At 43.5% G+C, this 9,558-nt stretch overlaps 1 pseudogene; it reads left to right on the top strand.

The window, feature by feature from the left end:
- Nucleotides 1-4,674: 4,674 nt before the first annotated feature.
- LOC136389657 (pre-mRNA-splicing factor SLU7-like) lies at nt 4,675-9,194 on the top strand (annotated as a pseudogene).
- The last annotated feature ends 364 nt before the right edge of the window (nt 9,195-9,558 follow it).

Here is a 9,558-nt window from a genome sequence, read left to right as displayed (position 1 = left end):
AGTTACTCTATTATACCATTTCATTATGGAAATACCGCTCTTTTTGTTAACACATCATTATTATATTTATTATTAAACCATCATTATATTATTTTTAGATGAATATACCCAAATAAAATGGATAGATTTCTCAAAAGGAAGCGTGATATTGAAGAATCCGATTCTGGAAGTGAGTAAAAGTTAAGTGTAAATAAAATAGGACTTGAAGGCTGACGGGCAGAATTTAATTTATAGCATTTCCCATCACTTAACACTGAAAAATACGATTGGATTAGAAACCCATCATGGAAGCTTCAAGTGATTTTGTTTTAACATTAACAGAAGAAGAAGAACTGGCAGCTATATCCACTGATCATGAATTGATGATTAAACATAAGGAATTGTCTCTTGAAGCCTTTTGGATTTCTATAAAAGAAGAATATGTGGCAATATCTAAAAAAGCTTTGAACATTTTACTACAATTTTCAACATCCTATTTATGTGAATTAGGATTTTCTACCCTCAACACAATTAAGAGTAAAAAGAGAGGAATTCTTCAATGTATTGAGGAGGAAATGAAAGTTTGCCTTTCAAATATATGCTCAAACATTGAAGAAATTGCTAGGATATATTAGGCTCATGTTTCTCATAAACACAAGAATGAAAAAACTTAACACATTCGTGCTGGGACCTGCCAAATTTACTAAATATTATGAAGAATGTATCTATATATATAAAAAGATAACTTTTTATCATTTTTTATTTTTTAACTCCTCTTTTTTATGAATTCTAAAAAGCATAACAAAAAATGTAACATAAAAATGTTTTTTAATGTCAGAATAAATTTAATTTTGTCGTATTTATTTTATTTAATTACCATAAAAGCACGCTTGGACTTTATATATATTTTTCTTTAACATTTGACTTAATTATTATAACATATTTCTCAGAAATTTGTATATAGTGCACCTACAATTATTTGTAGGATTTTTTTTTTTTTTTTTTTTCCCTTTTTCTGAAGCTGGAAACAGGGAGAGACAGTCAGACAGACTCCCGCATGCGCCCGACCGGGATCCACCCGGCACGCCCACCAGGGGGCGATGCTCTGCCCACCAGGGGGCGATGCTCTGCCCATCCTGGGCGTCGCCATGTCGCGACCAGAGCCATTCTAGCGCCTGAGGCAGAGGCCACAGAGCCATCCCCAGCGCCCGGGCCATCTTTGCTCCAATGGAGCCTTGGCTGCGGGAGGGGAAGAGAGAGACAGAGAGGAAAGCGTGGCGGAGGGGTGGAGAAGCAAATGGGCGCTTCTCCTGTGTGCCCTGGCCGGGAATCGAACCTGGGTCCTCCGCACGCTAGGCCGACGCTCTACCGCTGAGCCAACTGGCCAGGGCTATTTGTAGGATTTTAAATGCTCCCTGACTTGAAAAACTTTGAGAACCACTGGTCTAGGGTGCGTTTTGACTTATACCAAAATTTGGGTTACGTCCCTTTCATAAGAATGGAACTGTGTTGTAACCTGAGGACTCCTTGCATATATGTAATTAACTGTTAATTAGAGGCCCAGTATATATTTTTTTCCAGCTAGAAATTTTTAGTCTACTGTAAATATTTATTATCTGAATTTGTTAGATGCATGGTAGATTACATTAATACATTTCCAAAATAAAGAACTAGGTTTCTAACATCATTCATTGTCTGAAGTTCTTCCTTGGCTTTTTTCTAAAATAAAGAAATCTGTTTATTTTTCCAAATTTTGGCACATGGAATAAGGTAGTTGTGGTGGACATATATTTTTATTTTCCTAAACTTTATGTGTAGAATTTTTTAAACAAACAAACATACAAAACCCAAAGAAATAGGAATAAAGTGTTAAATGTATAATTCTAAACTTTTAGATTATAGGCCTAAAGATTTATTATTTGTAAAACTAACAAGTTTCATCACCTTTTTTATCTTCCTTCTTAAAACTTGGCATTATTTTTAGAAGCTTATTTTGGGCATGATAAGATGAAGACAAAAATTTTAGCTATGTGGGAGATGAAGAAAATCAATTTTGGACAACGGCTTTTTAAATAGACAAGATAATGGTTGAGCTATTCTAGTGCAATTTCTTACTTGAGTACAAGTAAACCCTCAAAGACAAGTAGAATATGATTTCATGTTAAATGATGGTAGTCTTTTTTTTTTTTTTTTTTTTTTTAGATTTTATTTATTCATTTTAGAGAGGAGAGAGAGAGAGAGAAAGGGGGGAGGAGCAGGAAGCATCAACTCCCATATGTGCCTTGACCAGGGAAACCAGGGTTTTGAACCGGAGACCTCAGAATTCCAGGTCGACGCTTTATCCACTGCACCACCACAGGTCAGGCAATGATGGTAGTCTTTGAAGAGTCAACTTGGGCAAATCAAACCAAGTTACATAAACATTTACACCAGCCAATTTTATTTAACTAATTTTATTCAACCAGGCAAAATGTCATAGTTTCTCCATTTTGGTTGTTTTAATAATGTTTTCATTGTAGGCCCTGGCCAGTTGGCTCAGCAGTAGATTGTCAGCCTGGCGTGTGGAAGTCCTGGGTTCGATTTCCGGTCAGGGCACAAAGGAGAAGCACCCATCTGCTTCTCCACCTTTCCCCCTCTCCTTCCTCTATATCTCTTTCCCTCCCACAGCCCAAGGCTCTATTGGAGCAAAGTTGGCCTCCGCCTTGGGCGCTAGAATGGCTTCTGCCTCAAGGGATCAATGGCCCAGATGGGCAGAGCATCGCCCCCTGGTGGACATGCTGGGTGGATCCTGGTCAGGTGCATGCGGTAGTATGTCTGACTGCCTCCCAGCTTCTAACTTTGGAAAAATACTAAAAAAAAAAAAAAAAAAAAAAAAAAAAAAAAAGAATGTTTTCATTGCATACTATTCTATTCCAGAACCCCATGGGCAAGCAAGGCTATTAAGAAATCTAGCTCTATTCTCACTTCTAGGCCACCTCCCTCCGAGTCTCTTGGTGTCAGCAGCCTCCCTAGGGATTCAGCACTCATTCCTCTACCCCTCACAGCTGTCACCACCTGCTCTATTTCCTGGGGCTCCTCCCCCACCCCATCCCACCTAAGACTGGTTGTGGTCTGACCCAGTTTCTTTAGCTTCTCCCCTTCCTTTCTGATTCTGAAAATAAATACAAAGCCTGTTTACACACTAAGGAAACAAAGTACTGGGATGAACCTACAATCCAGCTGTCTCTGCCTTTGTCATAAACATATCCTTTGTTGGAGACCCATTGACCCTCATGTTCCTGACTTCCCCTTAGAATCTTTAAAGAATAAAACTGGAATGTTTATTGAACTTCTCTTAAGCTATTTGACTTTTCAGCTACGTATCACTTTCCCTAGAGTAGCTGCTTACTGCTACTCAATGATTATTGGCATGAAATAGTCAAACAATAAAATCCTAAACTGCTGCACCCAGAGGGGCTGTTGAATGGTGTCCAAAGGAGTAAGCACTCTTTTTTTTTTTTTTTTTTTTGTATTTTTCTGAAGCTGGAAACGGGGAGAGACAGTCAGACAGACTCCCGCATGCGCCCGACCAGGATCCACCCGTCACGCCCACCAGGGGCAATGCTCTGCCCCTCCGGGGCGTCGCTCTGCCGCGACCAGAGCCACTCTAGCGCCTGGGGCAGAGGCCAAGGAGCCATCCCCAGCGCCCGGGCCATCTTTGCTCCAATGGAGCCTTGGCTGCGGGAGAGGAAGAGAGAGACAGAGAGGAAGGGGAGGGGTGGAGAAGCAAATGGGCGCTTCTCCTATGTGCCTTGGCCGAAAATCGAACCTGGGTCCCCCGCATGCCAGGCCGATGCTCTACCGCTGAGCCGAAATCGAACCCGGGTCCCCCGCATGCCAGGCCGATGCTCTACCGCTGAGCCAACCGGCCAGGGCGGAGTAAGCACTCTTAACTTAGCTACCCTGACCTGCTCTACTCAGTTACAGTCACCAGCCTGGACTCTGTAGGTATCTCAGTTTTCCCTTCTTGCCTTATACCTCTCTCAATTGAATGCTTATCAAGATTAGCTGAGCCTCCTGGCTGCCGTTTGCTCCAGGGAGCTGGGCAGCCCTCTCTGCATTTCCGCTTTTCCTACCAGTCTCAGTGTGGCTTCTTCAGTGTTCCTTGGTTGAAGAGTCCTCTTAGTTTAGTCCAAAGTTGGTTTTTCCAGATGATGCTTCTTAAAATTAGTTTGTGGCCTAGCGTGCGGCCAGGGCACACAGGAGAAGCGCCCATTTGCTTCTCCACCCCTCCGCCGCGCTTTCCTCTCTGTCTCTCTCTTCCCCTCCCGCAGCCGAGGCTCCATTGGAGCAAAGATGGCCCGGGTGCTGGGGATGGCTCTGTGGCCTCTGCCTCAGGCTCTAGAGTGGCTCTGGTCGCAACATGGCGACTCCCGGGATGGGCAGAGCATCGCCCCCTGGTGGGCAGAGCGTCGCCCCATGTTGGGCGTGCCGGGTGGATCCCGGTCGGGCGCATGCGGGAGTCTGTCTGACTGTCTCTCCCTGTTTCCAGCTTCAGAAAAATGAAAAAAAAAAATTAGTTTGTAAACCACTTTGGTTCTGGGAGGTGGAAGTTGGTATGTCCGCCTACTCCATTGCCATCTTGTCTTCCCTCTGTTCCTTATTTTTTATCTCTCCAGTAGTTTTGAAAGTAAAAAACCTGTCACCGGAGCTGCAATGCCCAGTATGATAGCTGTTACCCACTTATGGCTCTTAAGCACTTTAAATGTAGCCAGTCTGAAAAAGTGTAATATCCATATGATATTTTTTTTTTTAAGATTTTTTTTTTTTTTAATAAGGACAGAGAGAGGGATAGAAAGAGACAGACAGACAGGAACGAAGAGAGATGAGAACATCAATCACTAGTTTTTCGTTGCCAGACTTTAGTTGTTCATTGATTGCTTTCTCATATGTGTCTTGACCACAGGCCTTCAGCAGACCGAGGAACCCCTTGCTCGAGCCAGCGACCTTGGGTCCAAGCTGGTGAGCTTTTGCTCAAACCAGATAAGCCCGCGCTCAAGCTGGCGACCTCGGGGTCTCGAACCTGGGTCCTCTGCATCCTAGCCTGATGCTCTATCCACTGCGCCACCGCCTGGTCAGGCCCATATGATATTTTTAAAATAGGGTTGTTTTTTTCTTACAGTGAAATGATAGTGTGGCTTTATATTTCTCTTGCATGGCGTTTCATGGGAGGGTTTTAAGCTTGGGTAGTGGGACAGGATATGAACAAATCAGGGTTTTGAAAAACTATCACAGCAGGGCTAGACTATTGGGAGTCGGAAGACTGGCAAAACTCGCAAGATCTCACGAGACCCAAAGAGTTGTTAGTGCGCATGTGTCCCACGGTGGCTGCCGGGAACACTAAAACAGAAAATAAAAGTGGACGGATTGTTTCTCACCAGTGGTTTTGTGGCGCCCGGAGACAAGACTGAGAGGAGTCCCGATAACAATATCGACTGCAGCTGTAGATACCGGCAATACTGCCCCCGTGTTGAGTGCCAAAAAAATGAGTTTGGAGGAACCGAAGATGACTAGAGAGGACTGGCGAAAGAAGAAGGAGCTAGAAGAACAGCGAAAACTGGGTAATGCTCCTGCCGAAGTTGATGAAGAAGGAAAAGATATCAACCCTCATATTCCTCAGTATATTTCTTCAGTGCCATGGTATATCGGTCCTTCAAAAAGGCCTACTTTAAAGCACCAGAGACCACAACCAGAAAAACAAAAACAGTACAGCTCGTCTGGAGAATGGTACAACAGGGTGTAAAAGAGAATTCTGTAACTCCTAAGTACCACAAAGGAGCATGTGAAAATTGTGGAGCCATGACACACAAAAAGAAAGACTGCTTTGAGAGACCTAGGCGAGTTGGAGCAGAATTTACCGGAACTAACATAGCTCCTGAGGAACATGTCCAACCTCAGCTGATGTTTGACTATGATGGGACTAGAAAGCCCGGCGGTCATACAAAATGACCGCTGTTCTAGATATTATAAATTGTAATTAAATGATTTGTGCAAAGGTGTCTGCTAATTCAAACTGAATTACCCAGGGCAGGCGGTGAGGACGCCCCTTTGCTTACTGCCCCACGGGGTTTCCCCCTTCTACTTGCTTAAATGCTTAAAGTAGAGTGCAATGAAGGAAACCACTGGCGGTACATTTCTTAAGAGCCACCGCTAGCTCAATAAATAAAGGTGATTTAAATAATAAAATGTTAATTCACATGTCAAAGATCTCTTTGTACACAACATTTCTTGTGTAGATCTTTCCATCATTTTTAAGCTCACCTTGCAGAGGACCATCAATTATTTTTAATTTTACGTCCATTCTTTCATGAACTCTTGAACAGGCAACATAAAGTTGACCGTGTCCAAATGCAGGCTCAGGTAAAAAAATGCCAACACGCTTAAGCGTTTGGCCCTGAGACTTATTGATGGTCATAGCAAAGGCAAGTTTTACAGGAAATTGTCTACGTCTCAATTGAAACGGCAACCCTGTTTGAGATGGAGCCAAATCAATTCTTGGAATGACATGTATTTCTATATGCAGTAGCAAATGGGTTAATGTCTTGAAATAATTCCCCCATTTCATTAAGTAAGGTCTCAGGAACTCTTTTATTCCATTCTAAACGTGCCGAACTGGCTTCTGAGGGATCAAGTATATATAATTGAGCAAACTTTCTTTTCCCGTCAGAAGGATGCAAAGTTCCAGTTTGATGGTAAACTTGACCATGAAGTCGAAAGCAATGAAGTCCTGGTCCAGGCAAGTCAATTGGTTTGTTTCCCATGGACGCAAAAGCAAACGAACTATTAATGGATCGAATGCTATCCATGTACTGTTTGCTATTTGGATGCTGATTAGTCAATAATTTATTCAAGAGTGGTGGATAATTCTCAATTAGTGGAACTACAATGTTTTCATACTTGCAACATTGAGAAAATCCTTTCTTGCCACGGTCAAATCGATTAGTTTCTAACTTGAAGTTTAAGGACTGACAGTGTTCACATTTAATATTCATGTCACCAGTGGAATGCTCAAAAATTAAAGTTTCTCCATTTGAAACTGTTTTAATCCTTTTTGCGTTTCGGTCAGCATTACTCTGTCGTTTTGTTTTTTTGTTTTTTTTTTTGCATTTCTCTCCTGCCTTTGTTCAAGGGACTCATTTTGTCGAGACAGGCTTTTTTGTCTTGCATCTGAGGCAAGCCTTGTTTCTCTATGCTCATCAGTCTCATTTTGCAAAGAAAGACGCATTTGCTCTGCTACTGAAGCAAGCCTTGTCTTTCTCTGCTCAGTGGTTTCTTTTTGTCGAGAAAGCCATTTTTGTGCAGCTTTAGCTCCTTTTCTCTCCTCTTCAGAGCTGTATTTTCTAGGAGGCATTCTTAAAAGTAATTACGTTAAGACGTAGTTTTTATGTAAAACATGATTGCCAATGCAAACAAAAGTTCACTTTCCCCCTGACCTGCTCAATTTGCATTCAGCCGTGGCAACTTCACCCCATTGGCTAGTACAGTTACGCAAGCAGCCAATAAGCTATCGGCAACAAACAGACACTTAAGCCACATATAATAAAGAAGAGGGATCAGTGGAATGGCTACAATCCAGAAGAACACATGAAAATTGTAGAAGAATATGCCAAAGTCGATCTGACAAAACGAACACTGAAAGCCCAGAAACTCCAAGAAGAATTAGCCTAGAAAAATTAGTGGAACAGACTGAAAAAGATCATAATAGTGAAGATGAGGATAAAGATAGTTATGCCGATGATATTGACATGCCTGGACAGAACTTTGACTCTAAGAGACGAATTACTGTTCAGAATCTCAGGATTCGCCCTGGCCGGTTGGCTCAGCGGTAGAGCGTCGGCCTAGCGTGCGGAGGACCCGGGTTCGATTCCCGGCCAGGGCACATAGGAGAAGCGCCCATTTGCTTCTCCACCCCTCCGCCGCGCTTTCCTCTCTGTCTCTCTCTTCCCCTCCCGCAGCCGAGGCTCCATTGGAGCAAAGATGGCCCGGGCGCTGGGGATGGCTCTGTGGCCTCTGCCCCAGGCGCTAGAGTGGCTCTGGTCGCAACATGGCGACGCCCAGGATGGGCAGAGCATCGCCCCCTGGTGGGCAGAGCGTCGCCCCCTGGTGGGCGTGCCGGGTGGATCCCGGTCGGGCGCATGCAGGAGTCTGCCTGACTGTCTCTCCCTGTTTCCAGCTTCAGAAAAATGAAAAAAAAAAAAAAAAAGAAAAAGAATCTCAGGATTCGAGAAGATACTGCAAAATATTTGCGGAATTTAGATCCAAATTCTGCTTACTATGATCCCAAAACGAGAGCAATGAGAGAGAATCCCTATGCCAATGCAGGAAAGAATCCTGATGAAGTGAACTACGCAGAAGATAACTTTGTTAGATACAGGGGAGATACCATTTCAATGGCTCAGACACAGTTGTTTGCGTGGGAAGCCTATGACAAGGGATCTGAAGTGCATCTGCAGGCCGATCCTACCAAACTAGAGCTGTTGTATAAGTCCTTCAAAGTCAAAAAAGAAGACTTCAAAGAACAGCAGAAAGAAAGCATCCTGGAAAAGTATGGTGGCCAAGAACATTTGGATGCCCCTCCAGCTGAATTGCTTCTAGGTCAGACGGAAGACTATGTGGAGTATTCAAGACATGGGACGGTCATCAAAGGGCAGGAGCGGGCTGTCACCTGCTCTAAGTATGAGGAGGACATGTAGATCCACAATCACACGTATATCTGGGGATCTTACTGGAAGGAAGGCTGATGAAGATACAAATGCTGTCACTCTTTCTTCAAGTATTCCTATTGCACTGGAGAAGCTGGGAAGGAGAGTGCTAATTCAGAGGAATGTATAGTGAATGATACAACCGGAGAAGAAGCCATGAAGAAACCTCAAACCCTCATGGAGATGCATCAGGAAAAACTAAAAGAGGAGAAAAAGAAGAAAAAGAAGAAGAAGCATCGAAAGAGCAGCTCAGATAGTGATGATGAAGAGAAGAAACACGAGAAACTGAAAAAGGCGCTGAATGCAGAGGAGGCCCGCCTTCTTCACAACCAGGAGCTCATGCAGGTCGATGAGAGGAAGCGGCCTTACAACTGCATCTATGAAATGCGGGAACCCACCGAGGAGGAAATAGAGGCTTACAGGATGAAGCGTCAGAGGCCAGATGACCCCATGGCCTCCTTCCTTGGACAGTAGGGACCAGTCACAGACGGTTGCCCACAATAAACACAACAGACAAAAAAAAAAAAAAAAAAAAAAAGATTAGCTGAGCTTGATTTGTGGTGGCGCAGTGGATAAAGCGTCAACCTGAAACCCTGAGGTCACCAGTTCAAAACCCTGGGCTTGCCTGGTCAAGGCACATATGGGAGTTGATTCTTCCTGCTCTTTCTCCTTCTCTCTCTAAAAATGAATAAAATCTAAAAAAAAAAAGATTAGCTGATCGTGGTCCTGGCCAGGTAGCTCAATCAGTTAGAGAGTCATCTCAAAACACCAAGGTTGAAGGTTCAATCCTGGGTCAGGGTCTACACGGGAAGCCACCAACGAATGCACAACTAAGTGG

Source organism: Saccopteryx leptura, chromosome 1, assembly GCF_036850995.1.
Source record: "Saccopteryx leptura isolate mSacLep1 chromosome 1, mSacLep1_pri_phased_curated, whole genome shotgun sequence".
Taxonomy (NCBI): domain Eukaryota; kingdom Metazoa; phylum Chordata; class Mammalia; order Chiroptera; family Emballonuridae; genus Saccopteryx; species Saccopteryx leptura.
This window is presented reverse-complemented; position numbering and strand designations above follow the sequence as displayed.